We start from the raw sequence: 19015 nt of genomic DNA, 5'->3' as shown, positions 1-19015 counted from the left end.
TGTTTGATCAGACAGTGTATACAGTATTGACCTGTCCCTGTTCCGGGGGGTGTTTGATCAGACAGTGTATACAGTATTGACCTGTCCCTGTCCCGGGGGGTGTTTGATCAGTGTATACAGTATTGACCTGTCCCTGTCCCGGGGGGTGTTTGATCAGACAGTGTATACAGTATTGACCTGTCCCTGTCCCGGGGGGTGTTTGATCAGACAGTGTATACAGTATTGACCTGTCCCTGTCCCAGGGGGTGTTTGATCAGACAGTGTATACAGTATTGACCTGTCCATGTCCCGGGGGGTGTTTGATCAGTGTATACAGTATTGACCTGTCCCTGTACCGGGGTCTGTTTGATCATACAGTGTATACAGTATTGACCTGTCCCTGTCCCGGGGGGGTGTTTGATCAGACAGTGTATACAGTATTGACCTTTCCCTGTCCCAGGGGGTGTTTGATCAGTGGATACAGTATTGACCTGTCCCTGTTCCGGGGGGTGTTTGATCAGTGTATACAGTATTGACCTGTCCCTGTCCCGGGGGCGGGGTGGTTTGATCGGACAGTGTACACAGTATTGACCTGTCCCTGTCCCTGGGGGTGTTTGATCAGACAGTGTATACAGTATTGACCTGTCCCCGTCCCGGGGGGTGTTTGATCAGACAGTGTATACAGTATTGACCTGTCCCTGTCCCGGGGCTGTTTGATCAGTGTATACAGTATTGACCTGTCCCTGTCCCAGGGGGTGTTTGATCAGTGTATACAGTATTGACCTTTCCCTGTCCCAGGGGGTGTTTGATCAGTGTATACAGTATTGACCTTTCCCTGTCCCGGGGGGTTTTTGATCAGTGTATACAGTATTGACCTTTCCCTGTCCCAGGGGGTGTTTGATCAGTGTATACAGTATTGACCTTTCCCTGTCCCAGGGGGTGTTTGATCAGTGTATACAGTATTGACCTTTCCCTGTCCCAGGGGGTGTTTGATCAGTGTATACAGTATTGACCTGTCCCTGTCCCGGGGGGTTTTTGATCAATGTATACAGTATTGACCTGTCCCTGTCCCGGGGGGTGTTTGATCAGTGTATACAGTATTGACCTGTCCCTGTTCCGGGGGGTGTATGATCAGAGAGTGTATACAGTATTGACCTGTCCCTATCCCACGGGGTTTTTGATCAGACAGTGTATACAGTATTGACCTGTCCCTGTCCCAGGGGGTGTTTGATCAGACAGTGTATACAGTATTGACCTGTCCCTGTCCCGGGGGGTGTTTGATCAGTGTATACAGTATTGACCTGTCACTGTACCGGGGGGTGTTTGATCAGTGTGGACAGTATTGACCTGTCCCTGTCCCGGGGGGTTTTTGATCAGTGTATACAGTATTGACCTGTCCCTGTCCCGGGGGGTGTTTGATCAGTGTATACAGTATTAACCTGTCCCTGTCCCGGGGGGGTGTTTGATTAGTGTATACAGTATTGACCTGTCCCTGTCCCGGGGATGTGTGATCAATGTATACAGTATTGACCTGTCCCTGTCCCGGGAGGGAGTTTGATCATACAGCGTATACAGTATTGACCTGTCCCTGTCCCAGGGGGTGTTTGATCAGAGAGTGTATACAGTATTGACCTGTCCCTGTCCCAGAAGGGTGGTTGATCAGACAGTGTATACAGTATTGACCTGTCCCTGTCCCGGGGGGGTTTCATCAGTGTGTACAGTATTGACCTGTCCCTGTCCAGGGGGGTGTTTGATCAGTGTGTACAGTATTGACCTGTCCCTGTCCCGGGGGGGTGTTTGATCAGTGTATATAGTATTGACCTTTCCTTGTCCCGGGGGGTGTTTGATCAGACAGTGTATACAGTATTGACCTGTCCCTGTCCCGGGGGGTGTTTGATCAGACAGTGTATACAGTATTGACCTGTCCCTGTCCCGGGGGGTGTTTGATCAGTGTATACAGTATTGACCTGTCCCTGTCCCGGGGATGTGTGATCAGCGTATACAGTATTGACCTGTCCCTGTCCCAGGGGGTGTTTGATCAGAGAGTGTATACAGTATTGACCTGACCGTGTCCCAGGGGGTGTTTGATCAGACAGTGTATACAGTATCGACCTGTCCCTGTCCCGGGGGGAGTTTGATCAGACAGTGTATACAGTATAGACCTGTCCCTGTCCCGGGGGGTGTTTGATCAGACAGTGTATACAGTATTGACCTGTCCCTGTCCCAGGGGGGGTGTTTGATCAATGTGTACAGTATTGACCTGTCCCTGTCCCGGGGGGTGTTTGAACAGTGTATATAGTATTGAGCTGTCCCTGTCCCGGGGGGTGTTTGATCAGTGTAGACAGTATTGAGCTGTCCCTGTCCCGGGGGGTGTTTGATCAGTGTATACAGTATTGACCTGTCCCTGTCCCGGGGTGTGTTTGATCAGACAGTGTATACAGTATTGACCTGTCCCTGTCCCGGGGGGTGTTTGATCAGACAGCGTATACAGTATTGACCTGTCCCTGTCCCAGGGGGTGTTTGATCAGACAGCGTATACAGTATTGACCTGTCCCTGTCACGGGGGGTGTTTGAACAGTGTTTTCAGTATTGAGCTGTCCCTGTCCCGGGGGGTGTTTGATCAGTGTATACAGTATTGACCTGTCCCTGTCCCGGGGGGGTGTTTGATCGGACAGTGTATACAGTATTGACCTGTCCCTGTCCCAGGGGGTGTTTGATCAGTGTATACAGTATTGACCTGTCCCTGTCCCAGGGGCTGTTTGATCAGTGTATACAGTATTGACCTGTCCCTGTCCCAGGGGGTGTTTGATCAGACAGTGTATACAGTATCGACCTGTCCCTGTCCCGGGGGGAGTTTGATCAGACAGTGTATACAGTATAGACCTGTCCCTGTCCCGGGGGGTGTTTGATCAGACAGTGTATACAGTATTGACCTGTCCCTGTCCCAGGGGGGGTGTTTGATCAATGTGTACAGTATTGACCTGTCCCTGTCCGGGGGGGTGTTTGAACAGTGTATATAGTATTGAGCTGTCCCTGTCCCGGGGGGTGTTTGATCAGTGTAGACAGTATTGAGCTGTCCCTGTCCCGGGGGGTGTTTGATCAGTGTATACAGTATTGACCTGTCCCTGTCCCGGGGTGTGTTTGATCAGACAGTGTATACAGTATTGACCTGTCCCTGTCCCGGGGGGTGTTTGATCAGACAGCGTATACAGTATTGACCTGTCCCTGTCCCAGGGGGTGTTTGATCAGACAGCGTATACAGTATTGACCTGTCCCTGTCACGGGGGGTGTTTGAACAGTGTTTTCAGTATTGAGCTGTCCCTGTCCCGGGGGGTGTTTGATCAGTGTATACAGTATTGACCTGTCCCTGTCCCGGGGGGGTGTTTGATCGGACAGTGTATACAGTATTGACCTGTCCCTGTCCCAGGGGGTGTTTGATCAGTGTATACAGTATTGACCTGTCCCTGTCCCAGGGGCTGTTTGATCAGTGTATACAGTATTGACCTGTCCCTGTCCCAGGGGGTGTTTAATCAGACAGTGTATACATTATTGACCTGTCCCTGTCCCGGGGTGTGTTTGATCAGACAGTGTATACAGTATTGACCTGTCCCTGTCCCGGGGCGTGTTTGATCAGTGTATACAGTATTGACCTGTCCCTGTCCCAGGGGGTGTTTAATCAGACAGTGTATACAGTATTGACCTGTCCCTGAACAACGGGGGTGTTTGATCAGTGTGTACAGTATTGACCTGTCCCTGTTCCGGGGGGTGTTTGATCAGACAGTGGATACAGTATTGACCTGTCCCTGTCTCGGGGGGGTGTTTGATCAGACAGTGTACACAGTAATGACCTGTCCCTGTCCCGGGGGGTGTTTGATCAGTGCATACAGTATTGATCTGTCCCTGTCCCGGGGGGTGTTTGATCAGTGTATACAGTATTGACCTGTCCCTGTCCCAGGGGGGTGTTTGATCAGTGTATACAGGATTGACTTGTCCCTGTCCCGGGGGGTGTTTGATCAGTGTATACAGTATTGACCTGTCCCTGTCCCGGGGGAGTGTTTGATCAGACAATGTATACAGTATTGACCTGTCCCTGTCCCGGGGCGTGTTTAATCAGTGTATACAGTATTGACCTGTCCCTGTCCCGGGGTGTGTTTGATCAGACAGTGTATACAGTATTGACCTGTCCCTGTCCCAGGGGGTGTTTGTTCAGTGTATACAGTATTGACCTGTCCCTGTCCCGGGGGGTGTTTGATCAGTGTATACAGTATTGACCTGTCCCTGTCCCGGGGGGTGTTTGATCAGACAGTGTATACAGTATTGACCTGTCCCTGTCCCAGGGGGTGTTTGATCAGTGTATACAGTATAGACCTGTCCCTGTCCCAGGGGGTTTTTGTTCAGTGTATACAGTATTGACCTGTCCCTGTCCCGGGGGGGCGTTTGATCAGTGTATACAGTATTGACCTGTCCCTGTCCCAGGGGGTGTTTGATCAGTGTGTACAGTATTGACCTGTCACTGTTCCGGGGGGTGATTGATCAGTGTATACAGTATTGACCTGTCCCTGTCCCGGGGTGTGTTTGATCAGACAGTGTATACAGTATTGACCTGTCCCTGTCCCGGGGGTGTTTGATCAGTGTATACAGTATTGACCTGTCCCTGTCCCGGGGGGTGTTTGATCAGACAGTGTATACAGTATTGACCTGTCCCTGTCCCGGGGGGGTGTTTGATCAGTGTATACAGTATTGACCTGTCCCTGTCCCGGGGGGGTGTTTGATCAGTGTATACAGTATTGACCTGTCCCTGTCCCGGGGTGTGTTTGATCAGACAGTGTATACAGTATTGACCTGTCACTGTCCCGGGGGGGTTTGATCAGTGTGGACAGTATTGACCTGCCCCTGTCCCAGGGGGTGTTTCATCAGTGTATACAGTATTGACCTGTCCCTGTCCCAGAGGGTGTTTGATCAGTGTATACAGTATTGACCTGTCCCTGTTCCGGGGGGTGTTTGATCAGACAGTGTATACAGTATTGACCTGCCCCTGTCCCAGGGGGTGTTTGAACAGTGTATACAGTATTGAGCTGTCCCTGTCCCGGGGGGGTGTTTGATCAGTGTATACAGTATTGACCTGTCCCTGTTCCGGGGGGTGTTTGATCAGACAGTGTATACAGTATTGACCTGTCCCTGTCCCAGGGGGTGTTTGATCAGTGTATACAGTATTGAGCTGTCCCTGTTCCGGGGGGTGTTTGATCAGTGTATACAGTATTGAGCTGTCCCTGTCCCGGGGGGTGTTTGTTCAGTGTATACAGTATTGACCTGTCCCTGTCCCGGGGTGTGTTTGATCAGTGTATACAGTATTGACCTGTCCGTGTCCCGGGGGGTGTTTGATCAGACAGTGTATACAGTATTGAGCTGTCCCTGTCCCGGGGGGTGTTTGATCAGACAGCGTATACAGTATTGACCTGTCCCTGTCCCAGGGGGTGTTTGATCAGACAGCGTATACAGTATTGACCTGTCCCTGTCACGGGGGGTGTTTGAACAGTGTTTTCAGTATTGAGCTGTCCCTGTCCCGGGGGGTGTTTGATCAGTGTATACAGTATTGACCTGTCCCTGTCCCGGGGGGGTGTTTGATCGGACAGTGTATACAGTATTGACCTGTCCCTGTCCCAGGGGGTGTTTGATCAGTGTATACAGTATTGACCTGTCCCTGTCCCAGGGGCTGTTTGATCAGTGTATACAGTATTGACCTGTCCCTGTCCCAGGGGGTGTTTGATCAGACAGTGTATACAGTATCGACCTGTCCCTGTCCCGGGGGGAGTTTGATCAGACAGAGTATACAGTATAGACCTGTCCCTGTCCCGGGGGGTGTTTGATCAGACAGTGTATACAGTATTGACCTGTCCCTGTCCCAGGGGGGGTGTTTGATCAATGTGTACAGTATTGACCTGTCCCTGTCCGGGGGGGTGTTTGAACAGTGTATATAGTATTGAGCTGTCCCTGTCCCGGGGGGTGTTTGATCAGTGTAGACAGTATTGAGCTGTCCCTGTCCCGGGGGGTGTTTGATCAGTGTATACAGTATTGACCTGTCCCTGTCCCGGGGTGTGTTTGATCAGACAGTGTATACAGTATTGACCTGTCCCTGTCCCGGGGGGTGTTTGATCAGACAGCGTATACAGTATTGACCTGTCCCTGTCCCAGGGGGTGTTTGATCAGACAGCGTATACAGTATTGACCTGTCCCTGTCACGGGGGGTGTTTGAACAGTGTTTTCAGTATTGAGCTGTCCCTGTCCCGGGGGGTGTTTGATCAGTGTATACAGTATTGACCTGTCCCTGTCCCGGGGGGGTGTTTGATCGGACAGTGTATACAGTATTGACCTGTCCCTGTCCCAGGGGGTGTTTGATCAGTGTATACAGTATTGACCTGTCCCTGTCCCAGGGGCTGTTTGATCAGTGTATACAGTATTGACCTGTCCCTGTCCCAGGGGGTGTTTAATCAGACAGTGTATACATTATTGACCTGTCCCTGTCCCGGGGTGTGTTTGATCAGACAGTGTATACAGTATTGACCTGTCCCTGTCCCGGGGCGTGTTTGATCAGTGTATACAGTATTGACCTGTCCCTGTCCCAGGGGGTGTTTAATCAGACAGTGTATACAGTATTGACCTGTCCCTGAACAACGGGGGTGTTTGATCAGTGTGTACAGTATTGACCTGTCCCTGTTCCGGGGGGTGTTTGATCAGACAGTGGATACAGTATTGACCTGTCCCTGTCTCGGGGGGGTGTTTGATCAGACAGTGTACACAGTAATGACCTGTCCCTGTCCCGGGGGGTGTTTGATCAGTGCATACAGTATTGATCTGTCCCTGTCCCGGGGGGTGTTTGATCAGTGTATACAGTATTGACCTGTCCCTGTCCCAGGGGGGTGTTTGATCAGTGTATACAGGATTGACTTGTCCCTGTCCCGGGGGGTGTTTGATCAGTGTATACAGTATTGACCTGTCCCTGTCCCGGGGGAGTGTTTGATCAGACAATGTATACAGTATTGACCTGTCCCTGTCCCGGGGCGTGTTTAATCAGTGTATACAGTATTGACCTGTCCCTGTCCCGGGGTGTGTTTGATCAGACAGTGTATACAGTATTGACCTGTCCCTGTCCCAGGGGGTGTTTGTTCAGTGTATACAGTATTGACCTGTCCCTGTCCCGGGGGGTGTTTGATCAGTGTATACAGTATTGACCTGTCCCTGTCCCGGGGGGTGTTTGATCAGACAGTGTATACAGTATTGACCTGTCCCTGTCCCAGGGGGTGTTTGATCAGTGTATACAGTATAGACCTGTCCCTGTCCCAGGGGGTTTTTGTTCAGTGTATACAGTATTGACCTGTCCCTGTCCCGGGGGGGCGTTTGATCAGTGTATACAGTATTGACCTGTCCCTGTCCCAGGGGGTGTTTGATCAGTGTGTACAGTATTGACCTGTCACTGTTCCGGGGGGTGATTGATCAGTGTATACAGTATTGACCTGTCCCTGTCCCGGGGTGTGTTTGATCAGACAGTGTATACAGTATTGACCTGTCCCTGTCCCGGGGGTGTTTGATCAGTGTATACAGTATTGACCTGTCCCTGTCCCGGGGGGTGTTTGATCAGACAGTGTATACAGTATTGACCTGTCCCTGTCCCGGGGGGGTGTTTGATCAGTGTATACAGTATTGACCTGTCCCTGTCCCGGGGGGGTGTTTGATCAGTGTATACAGTATTGACCTGTCCCTGTCCCGGGGTGTGTTTGATCAGACAGTGTATACAGTATTGACCTGTCACTGTCCCGGGGGGGTTTGATCAGTGTGGACAGTATTGACCTGCCCCTGTCCCAGGGGGTGTTTCATCAGTGTATACAGTATTGACCTGTCCCTGTCCCAGAGGGTGTTTGATCAGTGTATACAGTATTGACCTGTCCCTGTTCCGGGGGGTGTTTGATCAGACAGTGTATACAGTATTGACCTGCCCCTGTCCCAGGGGGTGTTTGAACAGTGTATACAGTATTGAGCTGTCCCTGTCCCGGGGGGGTGTTTGATCAGTGTATACAGTATTGACCTGTCCCTGTTCCGGGGGGTGTTTGATCAGACAGTGTATACAGTATTGACCTGTCCCTGTCCCAGGGGGTGTTTGATCAGTGTATACAGTATTGAGCTGTCCCTGTTCCGGGGGGTGTTTGATCAGTGTATACAGTATTGAGCTGTCCCTGTCCCGGGGGGTGTTTGTTCAGTGTATACAGTATTGACCTGTCCCTGTCCCGGGGTGTGTTTGATCAGTGTATACAGTATTGACCTGTCCGTGTCCCGGGGGGTGTTTGATCAGACAGTGTATACAGTATTGAGCTGTCCCTGTCCCGGGGGGTGTTTGATCAGACAGTGTATACAGTATTGACCTGTCCGTGTCCCGGGGGGTGTTTGATCAGACAGTGTATACAGTATTGACCTGTCCCTGTCCCGGGGGGGTGTTTGATCAGACAGTGTATACAGTATTGACCTGTCCCTGTCCCGGGGGGTGTTTGATCAGTGTATACAGTATTGACCTGTCCCTGTCCCGGGGGGTGTTTGATCAGACAGTGTATACAGTATTGACCTGTCCCTGTTCCGGGGGGTGTTTGATCAGACAGTGTATACAGTATTGACCTGTCCCTGTCCCGGGGGGTGTTTGATCAGTGTATACAGTATTGACCTGTCCCTGTCCCGGGGGGTGTTTGATCAGTGTATACAGTATTGACCTGTCCCTGTCCCGGGGGGTGTTTGATCAGACAGTGTATACAGTATTGACCTGTCCCTGTTCCGGGGGGTGTTTGATCAGACAGTGTATACAGTATTGACCTGTCCCTGTCCCGGGGGGTGTTTGATCAGTGTATACAGTATTGACCTGTCCCTGTCCCGGGGGGTGTTTGATCAGACAGTGTATACAGTATTGACCTGTCCCTGTCCCGGGGGGTGTTTGATCAGACAGTGTATACAGTATTGACCTGTCCCTGTCCCAGGGGGTGTTTGATCAGACAGTGTATACAGTATTGACCTGTCCATGTCCCGGGGGGTGTTTGATCAGTGTATACAGTATTGACCTGTCCCTGTACCGGGGTCTGTTTGATCATACAGTGTATACAGTATTGACCTGTCCCTGTCCCGGGGGGGTGTTTGATCAGACAGTGTATACAGTATTGACCTTTCCCTGTCCCAGGGGGTGTTTGATCAGTGGATACAGTATTGACCTGTCCCTGTTCCGGGGGGTGTTTGATCAGTGTATACAGTATTGACCTGTCCCTGTCCCGGGGGCGGGGTGGTTTGATCGGACAGTGTACACAGTATTGACCTGTCCCTGTCCCTGGGGGTGTTTGATCAGACAGTGTATACAGTATTGACCTGTCCCCGTCCCGGGGGGTGTTTGATCAGACAGTGTATACAGTATTGACCTGTCCCTGTCCCGGGGCTGTTTGATCAGTGTATACAGTATTGACCTTTCCCTGTCCCAGGGGGTGTTTGATCAGTGTATACAGTATTGACCTGTCCCTGTCCCGGGGGGTTTTTGATCAATGTATACAGTATTGACCTTTCCCTGTCCCAGGGGGTGTTTGATCAGTGTATACAGTATTGACCTTTCCCTGTCCCAGGGGGTGTTTGATCAGTGTATACAGTATTGACCTTTCCCTGTCCCAGGGGGTGTTTGATCAGTGTATACAGTATTGACCTGTCCCTGTCCCGGGGGGGTGTTTGATCAGTGTGTACAGTATTGACCTGTCCCTGTCCCGGGGGGTGTTTGTTCAGTGTATACAGTATTGACCTGTCCCTGTCTCAGGGGGTGTTTGTTCAGTGTATACAGTATTGACCTGTCCCTGTCCCAGGGGGTGTTTGATCAGACAGTGTATACAGTATTGACCTGTCCCTGTCCTGGGGGGTGTTTGATCAGACAGTGTATACAGTATTGACCTGTCCCTGTCCCGGGGGGGTGTTTGATCAGTGTGTACAGTATTGACCTGTCCCTGTCCCAGGGGGTTTTTGTTCAGTGTATACAGTATTGACCTGTCCCTGTCCCGGGGGGGCGTTTGATCAGTGTATACAGTATTGACCTGTCCCTGTCCCAGGGGGGGTGTTTGATCAGACAGTGTATACAGTATTGACCTGTCCCTGTCCCGGGGGGTGTTTGATCAGTGTATACAGTATTGACCTGTCCCTGTCCCGGGGGGTGTTTGATCAGTGTATACAGTATTGACCTGTCCCTGTCCCGGGGGGTGTTTGATCAGACAGTGTATACAGTATTGACCTGTCCCTGTCCCGGGGTGTGTTTGATCAGACAGTGTATACAGTATTGACCTGTCCCTGTCCTGGGGGGTGTTTGATCAGACAGTGTATACAGTATTGACCTGTCCCTGTCCCGGGGGGGTGTTTGATCAGTGTATACAGTATAGACCTGTCCCTGTCCCAGGGGGTTTTTGTTCAGTGTATACAGTATTGACCTGTCCCTGTCCCGGGGGGGCGTTTGATCAGTGTATACAGTATTGACCTGTCCCTGTCCCAGGGGGTGTTTGATCAGTGTGTACAGTATTGACCTGTCACTGTCCCGGGGGGTGATTGATCAGTGTATACAGTATTGACCTGTCCCTGTCCCAGGGTGTGTTTGATCAGACAGTGTATACAGTATTGACCTGTCCCTGTCCCGGGGGTGTTTGATCAGTGTATACAGTATTGACCTGTCCCTGTCCCGGGGGGTGTTTGATCAGACAGTGTATACAGTATTGACCTGTCCCTGTCCCGGGGGTGTTTGATCAGTGTATACAGTATTGACCTGTCCCTGTCCCGGGGGGGTGTTTGATCAGTGTATACAGTATTGACCTGTCCCTGTCCCGGGGGGGTGTTTGATCAGTGTATACAGTATTGACCTGTCCCTGTCCCGGGGTGTGTTTGATCAGACAGTGTATATAGTATTGACCTGTCACTGTCCCGGGGGGGTTTGATCAGTGTGGACAGTATTGACCTGCCCCTGTCCCAGGGGGTGTTTCATCAGTGTATACAGTATTGACCTGTCCCTGTCCCAGAGGGTGTTTGATCAGTGTATACAGTATTAACCTGTCCCTGTTCCGGGGGGTGTTTGATCAGACAGTGTATACAGTATTGACCTGCCCCTGTCCCAGGGGGTGTTTGAACAGTGTATACAGTATTGAGCTGTCCCTGTCCCGGGGGGGTGTTTGATCAGTGTATACAGTATTGACCTGTCCCTGTTCCGGGGGGTGTTTGATCAGACAGTGTATACAGTATTGACCTGTCCCTGTCCCAGGGGGTGTTTGATCAGTGTATACAGTATTGAGCTGTCCCTGTTCCGGGGGGTGTTTGATCAGTGTATACAGTATTGAGCTGTCCCTGTCCCGGGGGGTGTTTGTTCAGTGTATACAGTATTGACCTGTCCCTGTCCCGGGGTGTGTTTGATCAGTGTATACAGTATTGACCTGTCCGTGTCCCGGGGGGTGTTTGATCAGACAGTGTATACAGTATTGAGCTGTCCCTGTCCCGGGGGGTGTTTGATCAGTGTATACAGTATTGACCTGTCCGTGTCCCGGGGGGTGTTTGATCAGACAGTGTATACAGTATTGACCTGTCCCTGTCCCGGGGGGGTGTTTGATCAGACAGTGTATACAGTATTGACCTGTCCCTGTCCCGGGGGGTGTTTGATCAGTGTATACAGTATTGACCTGTCCCTGTCCCGGGGGGTGTTTGATCAGACAGTGTATACAGTATTGACCTGTCCCTGTTCCGGGGGGTGTTTGATCAGACAGTGTATACAGTATTGACCTGTCCCTGTCCCGGGGGGTGTTTGATCAGTGTATACAGTATTGACCTGTCCCTGTCCCGGGGGGTGTTTGATCAGTGTATACAGTATTGACCTGTCCCTGTCCCGGGGGGTGTTTGATCAGACAGTGTATACAGTATTGACCTGTCCCTGTCCCGGGGGGTGTTTGATCAGTGTATACAGTATTGACCTGTCCCTGTCCCGGGGGGTGTTTGATCAGACAGTGTATACAGTATTGACCTGTCCCTGTCCCGGGGGGTGTTTGATCAGACAGTGTATACAGTATTGACCTGTCCCTGTCCCAGGGGGTGTTTGATCAGACAGTGTATACAGTATTGACCTGTCCATGTCCCGGGGGGTGTTTGATCAGTGTATACAGTATTGACCTGTCCCTGTACCGGGGTCTGTTTGATCATACAGTGTATACAGTATTGACCTGTCCCTGTCCCGGGGGGGTGTTTGATCAGACAGTGTATACAGTATTGACCTTTCCCTGTCCCAGGGGGTGTTTGATCAGTGGATACAGTATTGACCTGTCCCTGTTCCGGGGGGTGTTTGATCAGTGTATACAGTATTGACCTGTCCCTGTCCCGGGGGCGGGGTGGTTTGATCGGACAGTGTACACAGTATTGACCTTTCCCTGTCCCAGGGGGTGTTTGATCAGTGGATACAGTATTGACCTGTCCCTGTTCCGGGGGGTGTTTGATCAGTGTATACAGTATTGACCTGTCCCTGTCCCGGGGGCGGGGTGGTTTGATCGGACAGTGTACACAGTATTGACCTGTCCCTGTCCCTGGGGGTGTTTGATCAGACAGTGTATACAGTATTGACCTGTCCCCGTCCCGGGGGGCGTTTGATCAGACAGTGTATACAGTATTGACCTGTCCCTGTCCCGGGGCTGTTTGATCAGTGTATACAGTATTGACCTGTCCCTGTCCCAGGGGGTGTTTGATCAGTGTATACAGTATTGACCTGTCCCTGTCCCGGGGGGTTTTTGATCAATGTATACAGTATTGACCTTTCCCTGTCCCAGGGGGTGTTTGATCAGTGTATACAGTATTGACCTTTCCCTGTCCCAGGGGGTGTTTGATCAGTGTATACAGTATTGACCTTTCCCTGTCCCAGGGGGTGTTTGATCAGTGTATACAGTATTGACCTGTCCCGGTCCCGGGGATGTTTGATCAGTGTAGACAGTAATGACCTGTCCCTGTCCCGGGGGGTTTTTGATCAATGTATACAGTATTGACCTGTCCCTGTCCCGGGGGGTGTTTGATCAGTGTATACAGTATTGACCTGTCCCTGTTCCGGGGGGTGTATGATCAGACAGTGTATACAGTATTGACCTGTCCCTGTCCCAGGGGGTGTTTGATCAGAGAGTGTATACAGTATTGACCTGTCCCTATCCCACGGGGTTTTTGATCAGACAGTGTATACAGTATTGACCTGTCCCTGTCCCAGGGGGTGTTTGATCAGACAGTGTATACAGTATTGACCTGTCCCTGTCCCGGGGGGTGTTTGATCAGTGTATACAGTATTGACCTGTCACTGTACCGGGGGGTGTTTGATCAGTGTGGACAGTATTGACCTGTCCCTGTCCCGGGGGGTTTTTGATCAGTGTATACAGTATTGACCTGTCCCTGTCCCGGGGGGTGTTTGATCAGTGTATACAGTATTAACCTGTCCCTGTCCCGGGGGGGTGTTTGATTAGTGTATACAGTATTGACCTGTCCCTGTCCCGGGGATGTGTGATCAATGTATACAGTATTGACCTGTCCCTGTCCCGGGAGGGAGTTTGATCATACAGCGTATACAGTATTGACCTGTCCCTGTCCCAGGGGGTGTTTGATCAGAGAGTGTATACAGTATTGACCTGTCCCTGTCCCAGAAGGGTGGTTGATCAGACAGTGTATACAGTATTGACCTGTCCCTGTCCCGGGGGGGTTTCATCAGTGTGTACAGTATTGACCTGTCCCTGTCCAGGGGGGTGTTTGATCAGTGTGTACAGTATTGACCTGTCCCTGTCCCGGGGGGGTGTTTGATCAGCGTATATAGTATTGACCTTTCCTTGTCCCGGGGGGTGTTTGATCAGACAGTGTATACAGTATTGACCTGTCCCTGTCCCGGGGGGTGTTTGATCAGACAGTGTATACAGTATTGACCTGTCCCTGTCCCGGGGGGTGTTTGATCAGTGTATACAGTATTGACCTGTCCCTGTCCCGGGGATGTGTGATCAGCGTATACAGTATTGACCTGTCCCTGTCCCAGGGGGTGTTTGATCAGAGAGTGTATACAGTATTGACCTGACCGTGTCCCAGGGGGTGTTTCATCAGACAGTGTATACAGTATCGACCTGTCCCTGTCCCGGGGGGAGTTTGATCAGACAGTGTATACAGTATAGACCTGTCCCTGTCCCGGGGGGTGTTTGATCAGACAGTGTATACAGTATTGACCTGTCCCTGTCCCAGGGGGGGTGTTTGATCAATGTGTACAGTATTGACCTGTCCCTGTCCCGGGGGGTGTTTGAACAGTGTATATAGTATTGAGCTGTCCCTGTCCCGGGGGGTGTTTGATCAGTGTAGACAGTATTGAGCTGTCCCTGTCCCGGGGGGTGTTTGATCAGTGTATACAGTATTGACCTGTCCCTGTCCCGGGGTGTGTTTGATCAGACAGTGTATACAGTATTGACCTGTCCCTGTCCCGGGGGGTGTTTGATCAGACAGCGTATACAGTATTGACCTGTCCCTGTCCCAGGGGGTGTTTGATCAGACAGCGTATACAGTATTGACCTGTCCCTGTCACGGGGGGTGTTTGAACAGTGTTTTCAGTATTGAGCTGTCCCTGTCCCGGGGGGTGTTTGATCAGTGTATACAGTATTGACCTGTCCCTGTCCCGGGGGGGTGTTTGATCGGACAGTGTATACAGTATTGACCTGTCCCTGTCCCAGGGGGTGTTTGATCAGTGTATACAGTATTGACCTGTCCCTGTCCCAGGGGCTGTTTGATCAGTGTATACAGTATTGACCTGTCCCTGTCCCAGGGGGTGTTTGATCAGACAGTGTATACAGTATCGACCTGTCCCTGTCCCGGGGGGAGTTTGATCAGACAGTGTATACAGTATAGACCTGTCCCTGTCCCGGGGGGTGTTTGATCAGACAGTGTATACAGTATTGACCTGTCCCTGTCCCAGGGGGGGTGTTTGATCAATGTGTACAGTATTGACCTGTCCCTGTCCGGGGGGGTGTTTGAACAGTGTATATAGTATTGAGCTGTCCCTGTCCCGGGGGGTGTTTGATCAGTGTAGACAGTATTGAGCTGTCCCTGTCCCGGGGGGTGTTTGATCAGTGTATACAGTATTGACCTGTCCCTGTCCCGGGGTGTGTTTGATCAGACAGTGTATACAGTATTGACCTGTCCCTGTCCCGGGGGGTGTTTGATCAGACAGCGTATACAGTATTGACCTGTCCCTGTCCCAGGGGGTGTTTGATCAGACAGCGTATACAGTATTGACCTGTCCCTGTCACGGGGGGTGTTTGAACAGTGTTTTCAGTATTGAGCTGTCCCTGTCCCGGGGGGTGTTTGATCAGTGTATACAGTATTGACCTGTCCCTGTCCCGGGGGGGTGTTTGATCGGACAGTGTATACAGTATTGACCTGTCCCTGTCCCAGGGGGTGTTTGATCAGTGTATACAGTATTGACCTGTCCCTGTCCCAGGGGCTGTTTGATCAGTGTATACAGTATTGACCTGTCCCTGTCCCAGGGGGTGTTTAATCAGACAGTGTATACATTATTGACCTGTCCCTGTCCCGGGGTGTGTTTGATCAGACAGTGTATACAGTATTGACCTGTCCCTGAACAACGGGGGTGTTTGATCAGTGTGTACAGTATTGACCTGTCCCTGTTCCGGGGGGTGTTTAATCAGACAGTGTATACAGTACTGACCTGTCCCTGAACAACGGGGGTGTTTGATCAGTGTGTACAGTATTGACCTGTCCCTGTCCCAGGGGGTGTTTAATCAGACAGTGTATACAGTATTGACCTGTCCCTGAACAACGGGGGTGTTTGTTCAGTGTATACAGTATTGACCTGTCCCTGTCCCAGGGGGTGTTTGATCAGACAGTGTATACAGTATTGACCTGTCCCTGTCCTGGGGGGTGTTTGATCAGACAGTGTATACAGTATTGACCTGTCCCTGTCCCGGGGGGGTGTTTGATCAGTGTGTACAGTATTGACCTGTCCCTGTCCCAGGGGGTTTTTGTTCAGTGTATACAGTATTGACCTGTCCCTGTCCCGGGGGGGCGTTTGATCAGTGTATACAGTATTGACCTGTCCCTGTCCCAGGGGGGGTGTTTGATCAGACAGTGTATACAGTATTGACCTGTCCCTGTCCCGGGGGGTGTTTGATCAGTGTATACAGTATTGACCTGTCCCTGTCCCGGGGGGTGTTTGATCAGTGTATACAGTATTGACCTGTCCCTGTCCCGGGGGGTGTTTGATCAGACAGTGTATACAGTATTGACCTGTCCCTGTCCCGGGGTGTGTTTGATCAGACAGTGTATACAGTATTGACCTGTCCCTGTCCTGGGGGGTGTTTGATCAGACAGTGTATACAGTATTGACCTGTCCCTGTCCCGGGGGGGTGTTTGATCAGTGTATACAGTATAGACCTGTCCCTGTCCCAGGGGGTTTTTGTTCAGTGTATACAGTATTGACCTGTCCCTGTCCCGGGGGGGCGTTTGATCAGTGTATACAGTATTGACCTGTCCCTGTCCCAGGGGGTGTTTGATCAGTGTGTACAGTATTGACCTGTCACTGTCCCGGGGGGTGATTGATCAGTGTATACAGTATTGACCTGTCCCTGTCCCAGGGTGTGTTTGATCAGACAGTGTATACAGTATTGACCTGTCCCTGTCCCGGGGGTGTTTGATCAGTGTATACAGTATTGACCTGTCCCTGTCCCGGGGGGTGTTTGATCAGACAGTGTATACAGTATTGACCTGTCCCTGTCCCGGGGGTGTTTGATCAGTGTATACAGTATTGACCTGTCCCTGTCCCGGGGGGGTGTTTGATCAGTGTATACAGTATTGACCTGTCCCTGTCCCGGGGGGGTGTTTGATCAGTGTATACAGTATTGACCTGTCCCTGTCCCGGGGTGTGTTTGATCAGACAGTGTATATAGTATTGACCTGTCACTGTCCCGGGGGGGTTTGATCAGTGTGGACAGTATTGACCTGCCCCTGTCCCAGGGGGTGTTTCATCAGTGTATACAGTATTGACCTGTCCCTGTCCCAGAGGGTGTTTGATCAGTGTATACAGTATTAACCTGTCCCTGTTCCGGGGGGTGTTTGATCAGACAGTGTATACAGTATTGACCTGCCCCTGTCCCAGGGGGTGTTTGAACAGTGTATACAGTATTGAGCTGTCCCTGTCCCGGGGGGGTGTTTGATCAGTGTATACAGTATTGACCTGTCCCTGTTCCGGGGGGTGTTTGATCAGACAGTGTATACAGTATTGACCTGTCCCTGTCCCAGGGGGTGTTTGATCAGTGTATACAGTATTGAGCTGTCCCTGTTCCGGGGGGTGTTTGATCAGTGTATACAGTATTGAGCTGTCCCTGTCCCGGGGGGTGTTTGTTCAGTGTATACAGTATTGACCTGTCCCTGTCCCGGGGTGTGTTTGATCAGTGTATACAGTATTGACCTGTCCGTGTCCCGGGGGGTGTTTGATCAGACAGTGTATACAGTATTGAGCTGTCCCTGTCCCGGGGGGTGTTTGATCAGTGTATACAGTATTGACCTGTCCGTGTCCCGGGGGGTGTTTGATCAGACAGTGTATACAGTATTGACCTGTCCCTGTCCCGGGGGGGTGTTTGATCAGACAGTGTATACAGTATTGACCTGTCCCTGTCCCGGGGGGTGTTTGATCAGTGTATACAGTATTGACCTGTCCCTGTCCCGGGGGGTGTTTGATCAGACAGTGTATACAGTATTGACCTGTCCCTGTTCCGGGGGGTGTTTGATCAGACAGTGTATACAGTATTGACCTGTCCCTGTCCCGGGGGGTGTTTGATCAGTGTATACAGTATTGACCTGTCCCTGTCCCGGGGGGTGTTTGATCAGTGTATACAGTATTGACCTGTCCCTGTCCCGGGGGGTGTTTGATCAGACAGTGTATACAGTATTGACCTGTCCCTGTCCCGGGGGGTGTTTGATCAGTGTATACAGTATTGACCTGTCCCTGTCCCGGGGGGTGTTTGATCAGACAGTGTATACAGTATTGACCTGTCCCTGTCCCGGGGGGTGTTTGATCAGACAGTGTATACAGTATTGACCTGTCCCTGTCCCAGGGGGTGTTTGATCAGACAGTGTATACAGTATTGACCTGTCCATGTCCCGGGGGGTGTTTGATCAGTGTATACAGTATTGACCTGTCCCTGTACCGGGGTCTGTTTGATCATACAGTGTATACAGTATTGACCTGTCCCTGTCCCGGGGGGGTGTTTGATCAGACAGTGTATACAGTATTGACCTTTCCCTGTCCCAGGGGGTGTTTGATCAGTGGATACAGTATTGACCTGTCCCTGTTCCGGGGGGTGTTTGATCAGTGTATACAGTATTGACCTGTCCCTGTCCCGGGGGCGGGGTGGTTTGATCGGACAGTGTACACAGTATTGACCTTTCCCTGTCCCAGGGGGTGTTTGATCAGTGGATACAGTATTGACCTGTCCCTGTTCCGGGGGGTGTTTGATCAGTGTATACAGTATTGACCTGTCCCTGTCCCGGGGGCGGGGTGGTTTGATCGGACAGTGTACACAGTATTGACCTGTCCCTGTCCCTGGGGGTGTTTGATCAGACAGTGTATACAGTATTGACCTGTCCCCGTCCCGGGGGGTGTTTGATCAGACAGTGTATACAGTATTGACCTGTCCCTGTCCCGGGGCTGTTTGATCAGTGTATACAGTATTGACCTGTCCCTGTCCCAGGGGGTGTTTGATCAGTGTATACAGTATTGACCTGTCCCTGTCCCGGGGGGTTTTTGATCAATGTATACAGTATTGACCTTTCCCTGTCCCAGGGGGTGTTTGATCAGTGTATACAGTATTGACCTTTCCCTGTCCCAGGGGGTGTTTGATCAGTGTATACAGTATTGACCTTTCCCTGTCCCAGGGGGTGTTTGATCAGTGTATACAGTATTGACCTGTCCCGGTCCCGGGGATGTTTGATCAGT

The 19015-nt window shown here is 51.2% G+C and overlaps 1 protein-coding gene across 1 annotated transcript in view; it reads right to left on the bottom strand.

The window, feature by feature from the left end:
• The window catches only part of scyl1 (SCY1-like, kinase-like 1), a 262401-nt gene that overhangs the window by 13141 nt on the left and 230245 nt on the right, over positions 1-19015 (bottom strand). The gene's annotated exons all lie outside the window — the stretch shown is intronic.

The sequence above is a fragment of the Chiloscyllium punctatum genome, chromosome 31, assembly GCF_047496795.1.
Source record: "Chiloscyllium punctatum isolate Juve2018m chromosome 31, sChiPun1.3, whole genome shotgun sequence".
NCBI classification, from domain to species: Eukaryota; Metazoa; Chordata; class Chondrichthyes; order Orectolobiformes; family Hemiscylliidae; genus Chiloscyllium; species Chiloscyllium punctatum.
Note: the sequence above shows the minus strand (reverse complement) of the source record. Positions and strands in the feature narration are given on the sequence as shown.